This window comes from Equus caballus, chromosome 18, assembly GCF_041296265.1.
Source record: "Equus caballus isolate H_3958 breed thoroughbred chromosome 18, TB-T2T, whole genome shotgun sequence".
Taxonomy (NCBI): Eukaryota; Metazoa; Chordata; class Mammalia; order Perissodactyla; family Equidae; genus Equus; species Equus caballus.
In genome coordinates, this window is record NC_091701.1 from 22,017,649 (window position 1) to 22,040,867 (window position 23,219).

Below are 23,219 nucleotides of genomic sequence, written 5' to 3' on the forward strand. Positions count from 1 at the left end.
ATATGTTCTGTACAGATATTATTTTTATAAAGGGTTTCTTTAAAATGGAATAATATGGACTTCTCCTCCAAGTTCCCTATCACCAGACCCTTTACCCAAACACCTCTCATTAACAGCTATTCAACATAACTATCTTTACATATGACAAAATAGTAAATAGGGGGGCTGGCTCTGTGGCATAGTGGTTAAGTTTGCACAGTCCACTTTAGTGGGCCAGGTTCATGGGTTTGGATCCCAGGCACAGACCTACACCACTCATCAAGCCATGCTGTGGTGGCAACACACATACAAAACAGAGGAAGGCTGGCATATGTGTTAGCTCAAAGAATCTTCATGACAAAAAACAAAACCAAATCAATAGTAGACAGGGAACATGCAATTGGAACAGCAGACAGGAAATAGCAAAAAGTTCCAGAGAAGTGGAAAGAATAGAAGTAAAAACTGGAGGATTCATTTTGAAAGGATGCGTTTTGAAAGGATCCAAAGCCATTGCCATAAAAAGCAATTTATGGAAGTTTTGTTCCTGACTGTAACATTGCCTGAGAATACATACATATATGCATATGCATGTGTGTGTGTGTGTCTCTCTCTATATATATATTTGTAAGCATTTCCTCAGAGAACCCAAATTTAAGACCAACAAGAGGAGATCTGAAACTACTCAAGAGTTAATATAGTGTAGCTCACTACATTAGGCAAGAAATAAATTATTATTCTCTTTTTACAGATGAGGTTAGGTACTTTGAAAGATGATTGTGTCAGTATGTTGTAACAAATTCACTAAAATAGACCTACAACTACTTAAGATTAATCTTTTAACCAACAGACAAGCTATGACCCGCAATCTTGTAGCCTAACCAATGTTAAGAATGTCTGTGTATAACATCGCAAACTAAGATCTTCACACTGATTTGTTTGTGATGTCAAGTGTGGCCATGTGGCTGTGCTCCATGCAGGGTCACTGAAGAATCCTAAGAGTTATTGTTCCCATTCTTTCATCTTTAACAGAATAAGATAGTCCCTCTTAATGCTTCTGTAATATTTCTTCCCTTGGGCAGAATGACAGGACAAGCCAAGGAGGCTAATCACCTCTAGGGGAATGAAGAAGATACCTGGGCAGTTTAAAGAGTTGTCAACAAGGAGGAGAGGGAGAGAGAGAGAGGAAATCTAGCGAAGAGTTTCAAGTCCTCCTCTTTGTATACTTGACACAAAAGATAAACATTCACAGCCCTCATGGAGGCTGCAGGGCACTGCCCAGCCCCACGGAGCTCCAGTCACATATAGGTGCGCAATGGGGGTCGCCATTCTCAATGTTTTCTATGTGAATGATTCCAACTGGAGGTGCACAATCTGCAGTCCCAATGGTCTTCAGAGTCTGACAATTTGGAATAATTGCCTCTAATTTTAAAATTTAAAAAATTTATCATTTCGTGTTTAAATGAAGAATAAGATGGAATGTTTTACACTGAAGTTAGAACACCAAATAAACAGAGGCTTGAAATGGCAACAACAAATTAAGTCCTATACATTTTTTTTACCTGAAAAACTGTATTTTGTTAATTCTACTCTTTAAACAGAGTGACTTTAAGATCTTAAATTTGTTACATTTTTATCCGCATCATCTCTTTCAAATATTTTGATACCACACCACTATCTTGCCTTATCCTAAGATTCAGAAAAGATGAAAAATAACTTTTTAAGTACTAAATAGTAATTTCAATTCCTTAACTTCCTAGATTTCCCTTAAAAGACCAAACTTCTAGTTTATCAATTTACAGAAACACTAAATATAGACATGACAATATTTGGTGTGTTTTCTTCATTTGCATTGATTAATCTATTTCTAGGCATTATATGCCAGTACCAATTCACTTAGGCCATCTCCCCCCAAAAATGAGTACATTTATAATTAAAGTTTAAAATCTTAATAATTGCGGGGCTGGCCCCGTGGCCGAGTGGTTAAGTTCGCACCCTGCGCTGCAGGCAGCCCAGTGTTTCGTTGGTTCGAATCCTGGGCGCGGACATGGCACTGCTCACCAGACCACGCTGAGGCAGCGTCCCACATGCCACAACTAGAAGAACCCACAATGAAGAATACACAACTATGTACCGGGGGGCGTTGGGGAGAAAAAGGAAAAAATAAAATCTTAAAAAAAAAAAAAAAAATCTTAATAATTGCACCTAGGTAGAAATTGAAAAATAGCAGATCAACAGACACTTTTAAGGATACAAGATATTTCCATAAATTTGTAAGGACAAACCTTTCAGCTTAAGAAAGATGGCAAATTTATGTCTCTTTTGAAACAAGTTTAAGTAAGACTTTGATTGCAAATAATTTGTAGAAATCCTAGCAGGGGTATACAGAGTGCAGATACACGGCGCCGAATTTATTTGAATTCAATTCAAATACAGAAGTGATTTTCCTTTCTGGCAGTTTTCTGAAATGTATATTATGGCTTTGTTTAGTTAAACCAGTTATGACACTTGAGCCTCTGAAATGCTAATATACCTGCCCTCAGCCTCTGAGCGTGTTGATTTTGCTTCTTTGGTGGAACAAATTTCAAACCCTTTCATGCTCAAAACTAAGATGAACAGATATTTGTGTAATGTATATGTTAATTAAAGCACACTGTTCCCTGGGGGCTGGGGAGCATTGTGTGGACTTTAAGGACAGCATTCATTCACTCACATAAAATTCAAGAGCAACAGGGCAGGATGGTGTATTGCTACATGCTGTAAAGTGGCCTGTTATAATAATATATAGTCGTGCACTGCATAATGATGTTTTGGTCAATGATGGATGGCATATAGGATGGTGGATCCATAAGATTAGTACTATATAGCCTAGGTGTAGCAGGCTATACCATCTAGGTTTGTCTAAGTAGGAGAGGAAGAAATTTTCCCCTACCCTTCTAGGTTCTGCTGGCTGGTCTAAGAATTAAATTGACATGAGACAGATTAACAGGAGAAAAACAAAAGTTTAACAACATATATACATGGGAAAAACCAAGAAAACCAAGTAATGCACCAAAATGGCCAAAGCTTTCACCTTAAATACCATCCTCAGCTAAAGACAAAAGCAGCTGTTAGTGACTTCAATGTTAAGCAAAGTTAGTGACTTCAAAGGGAAGGAAGGCAATTCATAGGTAGGTGAAAAGCAAACGTTTGGAAAATGAGTGGTCACATGGAAACAGAAAACATGGAGGGGAGCCCACAAACAGGTTTTTCTAGGTTCCTCCCTCTCTACCACCTAGTTCATGTTATGCTGTGATAGCTCCTTCCTGAGACAGGCTTTTAAATCTGAATTCTTTTAGGCAGTTAAGGGGGAGGTAACAAGAAAAACGTTCCAAGTCCTTTGTTTCATTTTTGGGGGGAAGCAAGATTGTCACTAAGCTAACATCTGTGCCAATCTTCCTCTATTTTATGTGGGATGCTGCCACAACGTGGCTTGACAAGCAGTGCTAGGCCTGTACCCAGGATCCAAACCTGTGAACTCCAGCCTACTGAAATGGAGCACACGAACTAAACCATGACACCACTGGGCTGGCCCAAATCATTTTTTTCTTAAAAATAATCAGCCTAAAATATTCCTCATGTTAAAGAGACACTTTTTAGGGCGACAAATCTTGTCCTCCTTCCATATACTCTTTGATGTTCACACAATGATGAAATCATTAGCTTTTTCATACAAGCTGAAAAATTATCATCAGACTCTGTCACTATTCTGCCCACTAGTAAACCGTGGGCTTGCAGATCAAGAGACAAAACCCACTGGTTGCCCCAATTGCTGCTATGCTCTCATGCCAGCCCAATACACATAGCAAGCAATGCCTGTCCCATTAAGACAACGCATCAAAAATCCTCTGGGCTTCAGACGGTCATCCCAGAACATGCTCACTAGCTTCCAACTTGTCTTTTGTCTTGTCGCTGAGGAACTCAAATTTCAAGGGATTTTTCATTTATTATCCATTTCGGTTCTAGTGTCAGTACCTGTCCCCCAGATAGCCATCAAGCAATCTGGGTTGGAAGATTTGCCAACAAACTCACTCTCCTTCAGACCAGCATGACCTTGCTGGTTCCTCCACAACCAGCACCCAGTCAGCCCACTGAAGTCTTTCTTTGAAGAGTAAGATTTCTAACAAGTATGCGTGTCTTAGGAAGAAAATACAAGGGATACCACAAAGTTTCAAAGTGACCCACAGTTTTATTTACAGGGTAGTGAGTGTTTAGGTCTCACCCTCAATGTGAGGTGTAGCAGCTGACTCCAAACACATGGAATTTCTTGAGTAATTTCATCAGCTTTACATAGGTAAATGCACAGCTCCATAAATCCAGAAAATACACCTGTAGCAGTATTTATTAATTTTAGAAAATAGTTATTGAATTCATGATATGAAAGATGAGCTTGCAGATATGTTCTCTTCCCAATTTTTCATACTTATATTATCTTAAACATTCTATCATTTCTATTTTACATTTAAATATATATGTAAAGCTCTGTATATATATATATATTTTTCTTTTGAGGAAGATTAGCCCTGGGCTAACAGCTGCCAATCCTCCTCTTTTCACTGAGGAAGACTAGCCCTAAGCTAACATCCATGCCCACCTTCCTCCACTTTATATGTGGGACACCTACCACAGCATGGTGTGCCAAGCGGTCCCATGGCCACACCCAGAATCTGAACTGGCAAACTCGGGCCAAAGAGGAACGTGCCCACTTAACGGCTGTGCCACCGGGCCAGCCCCTAAACCTCTAAATCTTTAACAGTTGTCTTTTGAACCCTTCTTTTTTTATAATAAGACTATTAACACTTCTCTCCCACCTCCTCTCATCCACATGCCACAGTCATTTTTAATGACCAACACTGTATTCTGGTTGACCATGTAGCACATTGGATTATATTTTCTTCGCTAGACATCCATTCCAATAGATGTTTTCTTTCATTAATTGCTCAAAATTATGCTCCTTTTTCTTTGACTTCATATTTGGGCTGATTCTTTCTCATCCACTTCCCCCTCCCCTCTTGGGTGTCTAGTTGTTTTTTCTCCTTGTATTACATACATTTATCATAGCCTAATTTTTTAACATCATAAATATAGATTGCATGCTATAAAAATTTTGTTTTTCCCCAGTTACCAAGCTCCCAGAGTCCTTCATTCTCTTTCTCCATCCAAACTGGTTGTACTTTAGGGTTCTTTTTTTATAGAGGTCTAATTCCAAGACTTCTGTTTATTGTTTGTCTGGATGAATCCATTTTTTCTTAGACCCCATGACTTCCCTCTTCTTACATTACCCCATTATTTTGCTGGTGAACATCCTCAAGTAAATTCCTCAGAAGAGATGCATAGAGGCAAATTTTCTGAGTCTTTTCATGTCTGAAGAGAGCATATTCAACCTCATATGGATTGATTCTAGGCTAAAAGAGTTTTTATGTAATAATGAAAGGTTTAATTTTTCAAGAACTATAATCATAATTATTATAATACATTAATATAGCTTGAAATATAAAATAAAATGTTGAATAAAGTAAAATGAGAAATGATCAAATTTCCTATCAGAGTGGAAGATTTTTAGCATCTCTTTCAGTAAATGATCACTTAAATAGATAAATTGTAAATTTGTGAGTACAATTAGAATCTGTAAATTATGGAAAATCATATCCAACGGCAGAGAATATACATTCATACCAAGCATAGATAAAACATGTAAGACCACAATTGTATGGAAATTACAAAGACAAGCTGTCACATAGAGTTGAAAATTTTTGGAAAAATATAAAATAGAGGATGAACCAAGTCAAAGATCAAGTTTTTTAAAATACTGTGAAACACAATCTTGTGGAAAGATTAATCAAAAGAAAAAGAGAAAAGTTACAAATAAAGAATATCTATAATAAAAAAGAGACATATTACATGGTATAGAGAGTGAAAAGTAATGGTAATAACACGATCAACTTCCTAAGAATAAAACTGACAGAAAATTCTCATAAAAAAATAAAACTCAGAAAGAAATTGAAGACATCTTAAAGAAATGCAATAGATAATTAAATATCTTCCAATACAAGAAATAACTGGCACAGATGGCTTTGCTTAAGTAATTCCAAATATTCACAAACTTTTACATGAAATTGTAGAAGAGACAACACTTTCCAACTCATTTAATGAGGCTACCATACCATTGAATCTAAAACAACAAAAGATTTCATGAAATATGAAAATCATTAGCAAATCTTACTAATAAATGCAATTTTAAAGAAAATATTAACAAATTTAATCTAGCAAAATACATCATGACAATTTGGGGGATATATCCAAGAATATAAGATTAATTGATTAACAATAAGCCAGAGTAATGAAGCACATTAATATATCAAAGCAAGAAACCCTCACGATCATCTCAATAAATACTTAAAGATAATTTGATAACCAATTCATGATAAAACTCTTAATAGAAGGAGTAGAAAAATACTAACTTGATATGGTAGTTAGCATCCAAAAGGGCCCCCAATGATCCTTACCTCTTGGTATTCCTGCACTTATGTAATTCCCTCTCACACTGTATTGGGCTGGTCTGTGTACCCAATAAGGTACTGAGGAAATAATTGTGTAATTTTTGAAGGCTGTTATAAAAACATTTAGGCTTCTGCCTTGCTGTCTCTGGGATTGTGCACTCTCAGGGAAGTCAGCTAGTATGTTGTGAGGGCACTCAAGCAACCTTAAAGTCCATCCGGAAAGGATCTGAAGCCTTCATCCAGCAACAAGTGCCCGCTTGCTAGTCTTATGAGTTGGCTATTTTGGAAGCTGTTACTCCCACTCCAATCTTTCAGATGACTACAACCCTGACTGATATTTTGACTACAACTTACTATATCCCTGGCTGAAATTTGACTACAGCTTCATGAGAGACAAGCCAGAATGATACTCCTAAGGTGCTCCCAGATTCATTATCCATCGATGATATGAGATAATGCGTGTTTATTGTTGTTTCGAGTCACTAATTTTTAACATGACTTGTTATGCAGCACTAGGTAATTAAGATAACTGATAAAATGTTGTTATACAAACTTATAACACTCTTAATATACAGTAATGGAATATTAAAATATTTGTGTTAAATAAAAAATAAAACAAGGAATTCTGATATCATTTGCTTTCAATATCATACATTAAGAGGCTCTAGCCAGCCCAATAAGATGGGGGGAGCTTTTCTAGTTGAGAAGATCGTGGCCTTCTCCTCTCCCCACCATCGTTTGTGCATGTCCACTGATATCAGTGTACTCCAAAAAGGGGATCATCTGGAAAAAATGTCACTTGCCTGCTGTGTTCAAGGCTCTCATTTGACCAGACACTGTGAACTTTGTTCACACCAAATTGCGCAAAAACAACAGACAGCCTTGTGCTGTCAGTGAATTAGCAGGTCATCACACCACTGCTGAGTCTTGGAGTACTGGCAAAGCTGTGGCTGGAACCCAAAGTTTGAGGTGATGGGACTCACAGTCTGGCCAGGGTGTTTTCAGAAATACATGTTGTGGGAGCCAAATGTGTTCCCCAACCAAAACCTGGCTTGCTTGCCACTGCAGAGTGAACACTACACTGAAGCAATAAGCCATCTGCTCTGTCCTGGCTGCCTCAGTCTTACCAGCCCTGGTCATGTCTAAAGATTATTGTATTTAGGAAGTTTCTGAACTTCCTATGATGGTTGAAGATAAAGTTGAAGGCTACAAGAAGACCAAGGAGGCTGTCTTGCTTCTTAAGAAATTTAAGGCCTGGAATGATATAAAATATGTCTATGTCTGTCAGCAAATGAGAGCAGGTGAGGGCAGAATAAGAAGCCGCATCATATCCAGTTCAGGGGACCCTGCATCTTCTATAATGAGGACAACAGTATTATCAAGGCCTTTAGAAACATCCTGGAATTTCTCTGCTTAATGTAAGCAAACTTAACATTTTGACACTTGCTCCTGGTGGGCATGTGGAATTTCTGCCTTTGGACTGGTAGTGCTCTCCAGTTAGATGATCTGTATGGCAGTTGGCATAAAGCTGCCTCCCTTAGAGTAACTATAATCTTCCCATGCACAACATGCTCAGTAAAGATCTTAGCAGAATCTTGAAAAGCTCAGAAATCCAAAGAGCCCTCTGAGTACCATGCAAGAAGATTTATTGCAGTGTCCTAAAGAAGAATCCACTGAAAAAACTGAGAATCATGTTGAAGCTAAACTTGAATGCAAAGACCATGTTCCAGAACACCATTTATGGCCAGGCCAAGAGTCACAAATTCCATGTGGATAAGGCAGCAGCAGCACTTGAAGCCAAATCAAACAAGAAGGGGTTTCTAGACAAGAAGCCTATGGTAGGAAAGAAAGGAAAGATGGCTATTAGTGTTAAGAATCAGAAGAAGCCTTTTATGGGAGGAAAGGCTCTGGCTACCAAGAAGTTAGCAGCTGGAATGAAGCCAGCAGAACAGAAACCCAGCAAGAAGAAAAGAAGCTTGCTGCATAAAACAAATTTGTTTATTCCATAAAGATCAAACAATGTTGGACAGCTTATTGAACAAAGACCTAATCAAAGAGGCAGTTAGAGACAAAAAAACAAAAAGATGCGAGGGAACTTATAAAGATTGTGAAAGAAAAAAAATATTATTTGCAGATGAAAAGTTGTCTTGACAGATAATACAAAAGAATTTACAGGCAAACTATTAAAATATTTGAGAATTTAGTAAGTTAGATAGGCAATCAAAATATTGGTGTCCATTACAATTCTTTATACCAACAACAAATAGTTAGAAATGCAATAAAAAGATGACATTTGAAATAATAACACCCCCCCAATCACTAGGAACAAATTCAACAAAGGGTGTATAAGACCTCTCTGTAGGATAACACTTTATTAGAGGCAATAAAGAAAATGTAAATAAATGGGAGTATGTGCTAGATGTTCTCCATCTTTCTCTCTAGACCCACCCACTCTCTGAACTCTTTTCCACCATCTCTGGAAGACTGAATTTATGAACTACATCAATGGGCTTCCTTGGACTCTGGATTCTGGTAGACATCAGCCAATGAGAAGGACTGGCAGGAGATAGAGAGAAAAAGAGAGACTATTTATTCACCCAGCTGCCTCTCTGCTGGATTGCCATAGATTGATTGTATCCCTCTAATGAAGGCCACAGCTTCTGTAAAGTGGCTCTCTTATACAGCTAGAGATTCTCCCTCTGGGTTCCAGCACCCACTCCCTCTGTCTCCTTTTCTTTCCCCTTTAGGCATAAGGGGGGAACTTGCTTAGGATTGTTGGTTTCCCTTAATCCTGCTCATTTATTTAAAAATGCTTTTATTAATCAAATCAATCAGCTGTTCTTTCCTGCTTAACCTCTGAATGATAAAGAAATTTGTACCAGAGTGACCCCCAAAAATAGGATTCTAGTATTTCATTGCTCATATGTTTAAGGAGAGCACAAATTATTTTCTTGCTCTAGTAATTGGTGACTTGTAATGTATTCACAAATACCAAGGTTAATCCTGGTGGTAGAATGTTATGAATGCAAATAGAGAGTGAGACATTGAGAGATTACCTATGGCCCTTGATTGCTATGACAACAAAGTAATTACAATGATGCAGGAGAGCACAAACAAGGAAAAGGAAAAATTAAAGGCCATGAATGCCAACTCAGAATATGGGTGAAAAATTAGAACACTTGTATGCCAGCTAGTGTCTCAGAAAAATTATGGCTGAGACATAAAGCCCAAGGCTTGATTGTAATTATTGCAGATCTCTTTCATTAAAACAAGACCACTGGTCTGGAAGGAGTGGGACCCTGAGATATGGGACAGGGCATTTGAGAAGACACAAATAATCCTGTGAACTTAAACCAGCAGATACCTCTGGAACTCCTTTGCCAACAAAGGCAAACTTCCTTCCCCTTTTTAGGAGATTAGACTTCTCCCTGGATAAAACCTTCAGAAATTTGTATCACAGGAGATGCCTACTCTCCTCAAGATCAGTTACCATCACTACTTATTTCCCCATAGGCTCAGAGGAGAATTAGATCACAATGTGAAGTACAGACCTGGTGAGAAGGATGAAAACGTTCACCAACTTTACTTAGGCAGAAATCTGAGGAGCATTCATGCGAATGGATTCTAGGGATGTTAGACCAAAAATAAAAAATAATATAAGACTTGATTAACCTGAGTTTACTGACATAGATATAGTCACCTGGAATTCATGATTTAATGTGTTACCTTGAGCATGTAGGAATTATGTTAATAGACATCTAGATTGGCTAATTTAAGCCTGGACTCAGTGGTGGATTAGATGTGCTCCGGAAGAAGAGGAGAAAAGCTCAAGGAGATGGAGATTTTTGAATGGAATTTCTTTGAACCTGCTCAGTTACCCACTAACTTTGCCCTCATGGAATGCTTGGAGCATAATACCTTCACCAAGGCATTAAGTAATGCATTGGCAAATTGGGAAAATGATGTCACCCAGATGGTGACATAAGTCATACCCAACTTTCCTCCTCATCAGAAGAAAAACTAACAACTATTTGTGGTCAAGACACCACTGTGAAAATCCTAGAACACGGAGGTGTGGCTGAAGAATCACCTGCGCCACAAAGACCAAGATGGACTGCATAAGACGGGTAAGGGAAGGGGCTGCACACTGACCTCAACACTCTTCCCCCAGGCTGGCTAAGCAATGAACCAAGAGGACTCCCCTGAGCCTACAGTTCTTCCAGTGTGAAAAAGAGAGCCCAGGGTGGGACATCAACCTCCCCCAGTGTTGTGGGTCACTTCTTGGGAGTCCCACTCTGGTCTTGCTTCACGGGGATTGTGGGGGAATCTGCAGGGCTTGACTACTAGGAATTGAATTGTAACAGAGAAGGAGGAATGGGCTTGTAGCAACCAGCACTTGGATCTTGGCAGACAGAGTTCATACTTGCAACACCCAAGTAATAGTCCCAACCAGTGGCTTTGCTCAACTTCAATGCCAAGACAGTGATGTAGCCTTACCAGGGAACTCTATGAGACATGAGGTCTGCCTTTTTTGGGACCTCAAACAAAGAGCCTTGCTAGCCTTAGAGCCTGGTCAACCCCTCTTCCCAGGCAGGAGAGCTAATTCATAATCCCACTCACTGCCAAGTATAGCTCCTGGCCCTACACAACCAGAAAACCTGATCAGAACAATTGGTAAGCTGCTTAACCCCACAGTACGTGAATGGAGAGCCTGGAGAGCAGGACTAATCATCTGCAGAGCAAATCCAGTAGCCCTCTTTGGCCGGGGAACTTGGAGCATGCTTTAGCTTGAGTCAAGACCTCAAACAAAAGAGCCTTGACATTCTTCAAGCTGGTTCTGCCACTATGCCCAGGGAAGAGGGACTAACTCGTAGCCCCACCCACTACATAGGGTAGCTCCTGGCCCCACCTGACCAGGAAGCCAGGCCTGAGCAGCTGGGAAACTGCTTGGCTCAACAGAACTTGAGTAGAGTGCCCAGGCAGCAGCTCTGCTCTTCTGAAGATCCAAGCCAGCAACCCCATCTGGCCAGAGATTTTGGTGCACAAGTCTACCTGATTAGTTCCCCAAATAAGAGTATTGCCAACCTTGGGGTCTATTTTGTAGCCTCATCCCACACCCCTTCCCACCCAGGCAGGGAAGGTAATCTGTAAGCCTCCAATCCTGCCAACCAGGAAACCTATCCAGAGTTTCAGGTAATCTCAGTAGCCTACCCTGCAGCCCCAATTACAATGGCTCTTGAATGGAAAGCCCAGCCAGTGGCTCTGCATACACAGAACCATGATGGTGGCCCTTTGTGGTGGCCCAGGAAGCTTAGCATGCAGTTCTGTCTGATTTGATTCCCAAACAAAGAGCATTGATGGTCCTGGGGCCTATTCTGCAGGCCCATCTGGGCAGGGAAGCTAACTTATAGAGTTGCTCAAGGTTGAATATAGTCTCCAGCCCAACCGGACTAGGAAATCAAACCACAGCTCCCAGGAATCTGTGTAGCTGGTGCTGCAACTGTGATTATGAAGGGACTTGAGTGGAGAACCTGACCAGCAGCTCTACGCAATTACAGTGCCAGGATGGTGGCCCATTATGCCAGGGAACTTGGTGCATAGTTCTGCCTAATTTGATCCCCAAACAAGAGCCTTGCTGGCCTTGGGGCCTGTATATGGGCCATACCCAGACAGGGAGACTAATTCATAGTCCCACTCTCAGCCAAATACAGCCTTCAGCCTCCCTGACCAGGGAACCTAACCAGAGTACATGGGAAGCTGTGTACCCCATCCTACAGTCTCGCTTACAGTGGCACATGAGCAGAGAATAGAGCCTGTGATTTTCCCCATCTGCAGAGCAAAACCAGTGGCCCCATCTAGCCATGGAATTTAGTGCACAGTATTGCCTGATTCAGATCCTCAAACAACAATCTGTGTAGGCCTTGGTGCCTGTTCTACTGATTCACCAGGGAAGGGAAGCTAATTCATAGCCCCACCTACTGCTGAGTATTGTCTTGAGTCCCATCATCTAGGAAGCCTGACCAGAGAACCCAGGAAACTGCAGGATCCACCCTACAGCCTCTCTTGGGCAGGGAACAAAACCAGAAATTATATTCAACTTTTCCCAGCCAGTGGTACTTCTCCCCCTACCATCAGTGCTTGGGCAGTGGCCTTGCCCAAAAATAGACCCCAACAGCAAACCATACCTGCCCCAAGAACATGACCAGCTGACACATCCAGAACCCCAAGATGAGCGGACTGGTGAAAAACTGTCTCTGCCAAAATGAACATATAAAGTCTGGAAGAGGAAAGTTTTACTCAAAAGCACAGATACCACTATAAAGAATCAAGGATCATGAAAACTCAAGTAAACATTGCACCATCATGTTTACAAAGGAAACTAAAAAGCTCTAATAACTGATCCTAAAGAAATGCTGATCTATGAACTATGAGATGAAGAATTCAGAATAATCTTCTTAAAGAAGTTTAGTGAACTACAAAAACACATAGAGAGACAACTACATGAAATTAGGAAAACAATAATGAACAAATGAGAAGTTCAACAAAGAAACAGAAACCTTCAGGGGAAAAAACTCCATAAACAAACAGAATTCCTGGAGCTGAAGAATACAATGACTGAAGTCAAGAATTCAAAAGAGAGCGTCAACATCAGACTTAACCATGCAGAAGAAAGAATCAGTGACCTTGAAGACTGGACGTTTAAAATTATCCATTCAGAGGAGTAAAAAGAAAAAAGAACAAAACAAAGTGAAGAAAGTCTGTAGGAATTATGGGATACCATCAAAAGAAACAATATCTGCATTATAGGAATCCCAGAAGGTGAAGAGAAATAGAAAAGGACAGAAAATATCTTGAAAGCAGTATTGGCTAAAAACTCCCCAAAGCTGAAGAGAGAAATGGAAATTCAGATTTACAAGGCCCAAAAGAGACCATCAAGATTGAATTCGAATAAGGATACACTGAGACACAATATAATTCAAATTGTCAAAGTAAAAGGAAGAATTTTGAAAGAAGCAAGTGAAAAGTGACAAATCACATACATGGGAACCCCCGTAAGACTATAGGCAGATTTCGCTGGAAGCTTTCAGTACAGAGGAGAATGGGAAGACATATTCAAATTACTGAAATTAAAAAAAAAGTCACCCAAAAATACTATATCCAGCAAAGCTGTCCTTCAGAAATGAAGGAGAGATAAAGACTTTCCTGAACAAACAAAAGCTGAGGGAGTTCATCACCACTAGACCTGCCCTACAAAAAATGCTAAAGGAAGTTCTTCGAGTGGAAGTAAAAGACACTAATTAACATCAATAAAATTATGTGAAGGTAGCATAAAACCCACTGGTAATGGTCAATATATAGTCAAAGTCAGATTCTCTAATGCGGTAATGGTGGTGCATAATTCACATACAACTCTAGTTTAGAGCTGAAAAAAAAATATTAAAAGTAACCATAACGACAATAATCTTTCATTAGCTACACAATATAAAACTGAAACATAAACAACCTAAGGTTAATGAGAAAAGCAGCAAAGAACAATGGATCTACAAAACAGCAGAAAACAACAAAATGGCAATGGTTCTAGGCAATAATTCCTTACCTGTCAAAAATTACTTTAAATGTAAATAGATTAAATTCTCCAATCAAAAGATACAGAATAGCTGAATGGATTTAAAAAAACAAGATCCAACAATATGCTGCCTACAAGAAACTCACTTTAGCCTTAAAGGCATACATACTGAGATGAAGAATGGAAACAGGTATTTCAAGCAAATGATAACCAAAAAAGGTAGGGGTAGCTATACTTATATCATACAAAATAGACTTTAAACTAAAAATCATAAAAATAGACAGAGAAAGTAATTATATAATGAAAAAAGAATCAATCCATCAAGAAGATACAATTATAAATATTCATGCAGCCAAATTCAGAGCACCTAAATGTGCAAAGCAAAAACTAACAGAGCTAAAAGGAGAAATAAACAGTAATTCAAAAGTAGAGGACTTTAATAACTTTAACAATGGATAGATCAACCAGACAGGGAATCACTAAGGAAACAGTGGTTTGATCAACAGCATAGAGCAAAAGGATTTAACAGACATATACGGAACATTCTATTGGCAACAGCAGAATACACATTCTTCTCAGGAGCACATGGACATTTTCTAGGATGGACTGTATGTTAGGCGACAAAACAAGTCTTAGCGTTCAAGATTGAAATCTTGCCAACTATCTCCTTTGACCACAATATTATGAAACTAGAAATCAATAACAGAAGGAAAACTCGCAAATACATGGAAGTAAAGAAACACTCTTCTGAAAATCAATGAATCAAAGAATAAATTAAAGGGCAAGTAAAAAACTATTGTGAGACAAAGAAAAATAATCACATAACATACCAAAACTTATGAAATGCAGCAAAAGCAGTTCGAAGAGGGAAGTTCATAGCAATAAATGTATACATTAAGAAACAAGAATGATTTCCAATAAACATCCTAACTTTACACCTCAAGGAACTCGAAATGGAAGTAAAAATGAAGCCCAAAGTTAGAAGAAGGAAAAAAATAGTAAAGATTACAGCAGAAATAAATGAAATTGAGAACAGGGAAACAATAGAAAAGATTAACATAACTAAGAGTTGATTCTTTGAAAAGATAAACAAAATTGACAAACCTTTAGCTAGACTAACCAAGGAATAAAGAGAGAGGACCCAAATCAACAAAATTAGAAATGAAAGAGGACACATTACAACTGATATCACAGAAATACAAAGGATTATAAGAGACTGCTATGTATGACTATAATTATACACCAGCAAACTGGATAACCTAGAAGAAATGGATAAATTCCTAGAAACATATTACCCACCAAGACTGAATTATGAAGAAATAGAAAAATCTGAACAGATCAATAACAAGTAAGGAGATGGAATTGGTAATCAAAGATCTCCCACTGAAGAAATCCCAGGACCAGATGTTTTCACCAGTGAATTCTACCAAACACTTAAAGAAAAATTAATGTCAACTCTTCTCAAACTCTTCCAAAAATTAGAAGAAGAGGGAATACTCCCAAACTCATTTTATGAGGTCAGCAATACCCTCATACCAAAGCCCAATAAGGACACTACAAAGAAAGGAAAATGACAGGGGCTAGCCCCGTGGCTTAATGGTTAAGTTCTGTGTGTTCCATTTTGGCAGCCTGGCTTTGTGGGTTGGGATCCTGGGCATGGACCTAGACCACTCATCAGCCACACTCTGGAAGCAAACCACATATAAAGTAGAGGAAGGTTGGCATAAGTGTTGGTTCAGGGCTGATCTTTCTCAGCAAAAAAGAAGAAGGAAGGGAGGGAGGGAGGGAAGAAGGAAGGAAAGAAGGAGGAAAGAAAGAAAGGAAAAAAAAAAAAGAAAGAAAGCGAGAAAGAAAAGAAAAATAGAAAGAAAATGACAGACTAATATTCCTGATGAACATATATTCAAAAATTCTTAATAAAATACTAACAAACTGAATTAAGCAGCACATTAAAAGGATCATTAATCATGATCAAGTGAGATTTATACTTGGGATGCAAGGATGGTGCAACACACGCAAATCAAGACACAGAGAAAGCATTTGACAAAATTCACCATCTGTTCATGACAACAACTCTCAACAAATTAGGTATAGAAGGAACATACCTTAACACAATAAAGGCCATAAATGACAAGCCCACAGTTAACATCATACTCAACAAGGAAAGGTTGAAATCTTTTACTCTAAAATTAGAAACAAGATAAGTGTGCCCACTCTTCCCACTCCTATTCTACATAGGAGTCAACTCCTATTAAACTGGAAGTCCTAGCCAGAGCATTAAGGCAATAAAAAGAAATAAAAGGCATCAGAATTGGAAAGGAAGAAGTAAAATTGTCTCTACTAGCAGATGATATGATTTTATACGTAGAATATCTTAAAAACTCCTCCTAAAAATTGTTCCATCTATCAACTAATTCAGTAAAGTTGCAGCATGCAAAACTAACATGCAAAGTTCCTAGCATTTCTATATACTCACAATAAATTATCTGAAAAAGGAAGAAAACAATCCCATTTACACCTGCATCAAAAAAAATATTTAAGAATAAATTTAACTAAGGAGCTGAAAACTACATGACACTGATGAAAGAAATTGAAGGATGCATGAATAAATGGAATGATATCACATATTCATGGATTGGAAGAATTAATATTGTTATAATGTTCATACTACCTAAAGCCATCTATAGATTCAATGTAATCCCTATTAAGATTCCAATGGCATTTTTTACAGAAGTAGAAACAACAATGCTAAAATGTGTATGGAACCACAAGAGACCTCAAATTGCCAAAGAAATCCTGGAAAAAGAAAAGAGGGAGTCATCACATTTCCTGTTTTCAAGCTATATTATAAAGCTCCAGTAATCAAAACAGTATCAAACTGGTATAAAAACAGACTCATAGACCAATGGAACAGAATCAACAGCCCAAAAATAAACCCATGTATATATGAGCAACTAATATTTGCCAAGGGAACCAAGAATACTCAAAGGAGAAATGACAGTCTCTTCAATAAATGGTGCTGGGAAAATAGGATAGTACTGTATAAAGGAATGAAACTAAACCCTATCTTATACCACTCACAAAAATGAACTTGAAATGGATTAAAGACATGAATGTAACACCTAAAACCACGAAATTCCTAGAAGAAAACATAAGAAAGATGCTCCTTGGCATGGGCCTTGGCCATGATTTTTTGGATATGACACCTAAAGCACATCAACAAAATCAAAAATAAACAAGTGGCGCTACATCAAACTAAAAACCTGCACAGCAAAGAAAACCATCAACAAAATAAAGAGGCAACTTACCAAATGAGATAAAATATTTGCAAAACATGTATCTGATAAAGGGTTAATATCTAAAATATATCAAGAGCTCATACAACTCAATAGTAAAAAACACCAAACAATCCAATTAAAAAATGGGCAGAGAATCTGAATAGACATTTTTCCAAGAAAGATATTCAAATGGCCAACAGGTACATGGAAAGGTACTTAATATCACTAATCATGAGGGAAATGCAAATCAAAACCACAATGAGATGTAACCTCAACTGTTAGAATGGCTATCATCAAAAAGACAAGAGAGAATAAATGCTGGAGAGGATGTGGAGAAAAGGGAACACTTGTGCACTGTTGCTGAGATTGTAAATTGGTACAGTCAGTATGGAAAACAATACAGAATTTCTGCAAAATATTAAAAATAAAACTACCATATGATCAAGCAATTTTACTTCTGGGTGTATGTCTGAAGGAAATTAAATCTCTACATCAAAGAGATATCTGCACCCTCCTGTTCATTGCAGCATTATTTACAATAGCCAAGACATGTGTCCATCAATAAATGAATAAAGAAAATGCAGTGTATGTGTGTATAAGTGTGTGTGTGTATACACACAAAGGAATACCATTCAGCCCTGAAAAGGAGGAATTCTTGCCATTTGTGACAACATGGATGGACCTTGAAGACCTTATGCTAAGTGAAATGTCCGACAGTGAAAGCAAATATTGTATTATCTCACTTATATGTAGAATCTTATATAAACAAAAACAACAACCACCAAACATATAGAAAAAGAGATCAGATTTGTGTTTACCAGAGATGGGTAATAGGGAAGTGGATGAACGTGGTCAAAGATACAAACATGATGACTACAGTTAACACTGCTATATGGTATATTTGAAAGTTGTTATGAGAGTAAATCCTGAAAGTTCTCATCACAAAGAAGTAAAACACTTTTTGTACCTATATGAGATGCTGGATGTTAACTAAACTTATTGTGGTAACCATTTTTCGATATATGTAATTTAGGTCATTATGCTGTAAACCTTAAACTTACACAGTGCTGTATGTCAATTATATCTCAATACAACTGGAAGAAAAATTAAAAATGAAATACATTGACAAGAGTCACCAGCTTCCATGATAAGTTCTGTAGTGGCTGACTTCTGTAGGTCAGAGATGATAGTGGAGGATGCTGCAATGGAATTGGGTTCCCTGTTTCCAATGAGAATAACAAGATCCTATACGGGAAAGGTCAGGTTGCTATACTTAAAAATCTGCAACTAAAATTAGGCACAATTGTCACAAAATTTCACAGGGACAGAGCAGTAATCAGAATATTTTGACACATAGGCATCTGTGGTGATTGTTAATTGATCACAATTTCCATAGAAATGAAATAGATTGGAAGTTTGTTAAGGCATTACTTTACATAAACAGGATGAAAAATTCTAGGTCTGGTGGCATAGATCTGCTTCACTGTAGTAGAGAATTGTCGCCTCTTATACAATACTCAGTTCCAAGCTAGTTTATGGACCTAGAGTCCCTACATAGAAAAGGAAACTGTACAACGTAGCCATGTATTATACTATAAATCATATCTCAAGCCTTTCTCAGAGATACCTGTGGCCATTTCCCATGATCCTTGTGAACTACAAAATGGAAACACACAGACCTTCTGGACATAAGTGTCTACTGACTATTCACTGATGCTAATCCCTAGGTACTGAAAACATTAATGTGTTTCACAAGCCAGAGAGGGGCTTACGGAAGTCAGATAATAGATAAATGGCTCTCTCCAATCCATCTCACAGAGTTCAGTGAAAGCTCAAATATATCCTGTGGTGATTTGCTCTACCCAAGAATTAAGACTCGACACAGGTATAATAAGTAAAGAGAACAGTAGTTTTAAACCTTGTCATACACCAGACTCACCTGAAGGACTTCTCAAAACACAGATTGCTGGGCACCACTCACCAGGTCTCTGATGGAGCCACCAATTCACATATCTGTTTTCAAGTGATCATGATAGAGATCATACTTTGAGAACCCTACCTACCAAAATAGCCCTTGTTCTGTGATTCAGATAACAAATTTGGTATTCTAGCTCAGTGGTTCTCAAAATATGGTTTTCTGATCCGTGGAATGAGGGCTATTCATTCTGTTTTATCTTGTCTGAACAGTGCAAAAGCCAGATGTCTCCTAGCAAACAACAGTACAAACTTAATAGGATAGTGATGTCAATTACAGCTGTCTTTCTGAATGTGGTATTTTTCTGGAACAAAACAACACAGCCCTTGGCACCTAGTATACAGATACTAACTTGACAATGTTTTCCCCCTTTTGTATCAACAAAATTAGTTAGAAGCCATTTATCTTCACATATTAGGGACAAGAGTATGTTATTACAATCTTGTCACCACACTATATTAACCCTTCTGTTCTCTGTCCATAATATATTCCAAAGGGAGCTCGATTTTCCTGACACCCCATAAAACATTATGCTGGTTCATTATATTGATAATATTTTCCTCATTGTACCTCGAGAGTTGGAAGTAAAACATGTGTGTGTCATAGGTGTGCAATAAATACCCGTGAACGTTCAGGGCCGCCACATCAAAGCTTCTGGACCCTCTGATCTATAGCATGTTAGCATATGTTTTATAAAGTAAAAAAGGAACCACTATTCTTCGTCCGCCTCACCAATGAAGAAAGAGACCTAACAGCAGTGATACTCCAGATTTGGGGTAACTATAATTTATTCAGGCATGCTGTTTCAAGCTGTTTACTGGGTGAACTGAAAGCCTCCTGATTTTGAGTGGGGTCTTGAAGCAAAACGTCTCTGCAACAAGTACAGGCTGCAGTGAAAGCTGCCCTGTCATCTTGGAATTACAACTCACAGACACACTGTTTTGGAAATACCTCTGCTAGAGAGATGCTGAATGAAACATCTACCAAGCATCCATTGAAGAACCACAGTGCAGGCACTGAGGACTTTGGAGTTGGGTCATATCCTCCTTGTCCTCTTCATCTGACAACTATTCTCCATTTGAAAAGCAGCCCCTGGTTTGCTAGTGGACACTAGGAGAAACTAAATATACGACTAGAGGCACCAAGTATCCATGCAATCTAACCTGCCCATTATGTATTTGGTGCTACATAATTTGCCAGGTCATAGAATTGGAACATCTTCAGCAGCCATCACATTATGTAGTGGAAATAGCACGCAATCCAGCACTAGCAGGTCCAGAATGCATGGGTAAACTGTACAAAGTGGTTCAGATTTCAGTGCCTACTCCTGCTGCTTCATTGTCTCTTCCTTATCCTCCTTATAGCCTTATGGAAAGTAATATAAGACAACTTAATAGAAAAGGAAAATGGAAAGATCTAGAGTATGAATGGATCTGCAGAGTGTTCTATCACCAGGTGAAAATAGAGAAAAGAGGAAGATAGTGGTGATGGGGTATCTTCCCACTTTACATAAGAGAGATGGTCCATGGTGAAGATTAACACCAATTCACAGGTAGTACTATATGCTGGCTGGTAAGTCAGGGACTTGAAAAGAACAAACTTTGGAAACTAATGACAACGAGGTCTGAGAGTAAAGTAAATTAACGAATATCTTGGCATAGAGTATCAAGATATTCACGTTCTACATAAATGCCCACTAGAGGGTAGCCACAAGATAGGATACGCTTAATAATAAGATACACTTGATCCATTTTCTGATGTCAGTCAGCCTTTCCCCAGGCACTCTGGTGTTTGTTCATTTGGCTCATGTACAACAAGGACGTGATGATAGGTGTGGAGGCTATACATAGCTCAGTAGCCTGTACTTTCCCTCACCAAAGCTTAACTACATATCATCATTCTTGAGTGCAAAACCTGCTAATAACAGACACCAATATTGCTCCCCAAATAGCACCATTTCCAAGGAAACCAACTAGCCAATAGACAGCTGATTGTTTATATCATAGAGGGAGCTAGGAGTTGACTTCACAGAGATAGAAATATATTCCGGGTTCATATTTACTAGCCCATACCTTTACCAACACCTCCATTAATGGATTTACAGAATGTATTATCCTTTGCCAGGCATTCCACACAATATCACTTTGAACTAGGGAACTTATTGTACGACACATGAAGTGGGACAACAGGCTACTAAATTCAGCAGTCTTACCACATTCTTCCCTAACCCATAAGAAACAGGCTTGATTGAATGGTGAAATTGCTTATGGATGGCAACATCTAGGAGATTGACCTCTTCAAGGTCAGAGGCATGCTAAAGCATGCCATAAGCCCCTTTAAGTTGTCTTAAATTAGCAACGGTCTCACCTATGAATAGGTTCTAAAATCAAAGTGTTGGGGTATATCTTAGTTGGTTTGGCTGCTATAACACAATATCATAGACTGTGTGGCTTTATAAACAACAGAGATTTATTGCTTACAGTTCTGGGAAGTCCAAGATAAAGGCACTAGCAGATTCTGTGTCTGGTGAGAGCCCACTTCCTAGACTGCTGTCCTTTTGCTTTAATATCACCATAACAGAAATGAGTGAGAGAGATTTCTCGGGTCTCTCTCGTTTTGTTTTTTGTTGTTTTTTTGTGTGTTGGGGGGGAGATTGGCTCTAAGCTAACGTTTCCTGCCAATCTTCCCCTTTTTGCTTGAGGAAGATTGTCCCTGAGCTAACATCTGTGCCAATCTTCCTCTAATTTGTATGTGGGACACCACCAAAGCAAGGTTTGACAAGCAGTGTATAGGTCTGCACCCAGGGTCTGAATGTGCAAACCCTAGGCCACCAAAGCAGAGCATGCAAACTTAACCACTATGCCACTGGGTTGGGCCTCTTTTATAAGGGCACTAATCTCATTCATGAGGGCTCTGCCCTCATGACCTAATCGCCTCCCCAAAGCCCCACCACCAAATACAATCGCATTAGGGATTAGGTTTCAACATATGAATTCCAAGGGGACACAAATATTCAATCCATGGCAGGGTAGGAGTGATTTCTCTTAGGATTTCACCAAATCACTCAACAAAGAAATTTTTGATTCCTATTCATAGCAGTTTAGGATTACTGTGTTTGAAGGTCTTGGAGTTATCGATTTATTTATCCAATCTATTATTGCTTAAGATGTGGGTTCCTTCTAGTTATGAGCTTTCATAAGTTAAATTTTAATGAACATTCTTGTGCAAGACATGCATAGTCATATATGGAGTGGAACTTCAGGTTCACGTGATCAAAGCTTGGTTAGCTTTATTAGAGAGTAGTCAATAGTTTTCCAAAGTGGTTGCACCATGTTAGACTCTCAACACAGGAATTCCAATTGTCCTCCATCCTCACAAATCATTGGAGTTTTCAGTCTTTTTTTAATAGTAACTGATGTGGTAGGTGTAGTGTTTTTTTATTGTTGTTGTTGTTATTTAACTTTAAAATCTCATTGTGGATGTAATTTGCATTAGTCATTCCATTGAGAACCTTTTCATATGCTTACTGGCCATACAGATACCTCATTTTCTGAAGTGTTCATCCAAATCTTTTGCTCATTTGAAGAAATAAAATTGTTTATCATTTTATTATTGATTTGTAGGATTTCTTTATATGTTCTGGATATAAATCCTTTGCCAGATATATGTTTTCTGAACATACTTTCTGATTCTGTGGTTTGTCTTTTCACTTTTTTATCTTTTGATGTGAAGAAGATTTTAATTTTAAGTCCAACTTTTCAACTTTTAATGGTTAGTGCCTTTTTTGTCCTAATTAAGAAATATTAGCTTAAACCAGGAGATTTGTCTATGTTTCCTTCTAGAAGTTTTAAAATATTAGCTTTGACATTTAGGTTTATGAATCA

General features: G+C 38.3%; 1 pseudogene; it reads left to right on the forward strand.

Moving 5' to 3' along the window:
- The first annotated feature begins 1,291 nt into the window (after window positions 1-1,291).
- Window positions 1,292-8,524, forward strand: LOC100056082 (large ribosomal subunit protein uL4 pseudogene; annotated as a pseudogene).
- The last annotated feature ends 14,695 nt before the right edge of the window (window positions 8,525-23,219 follow it).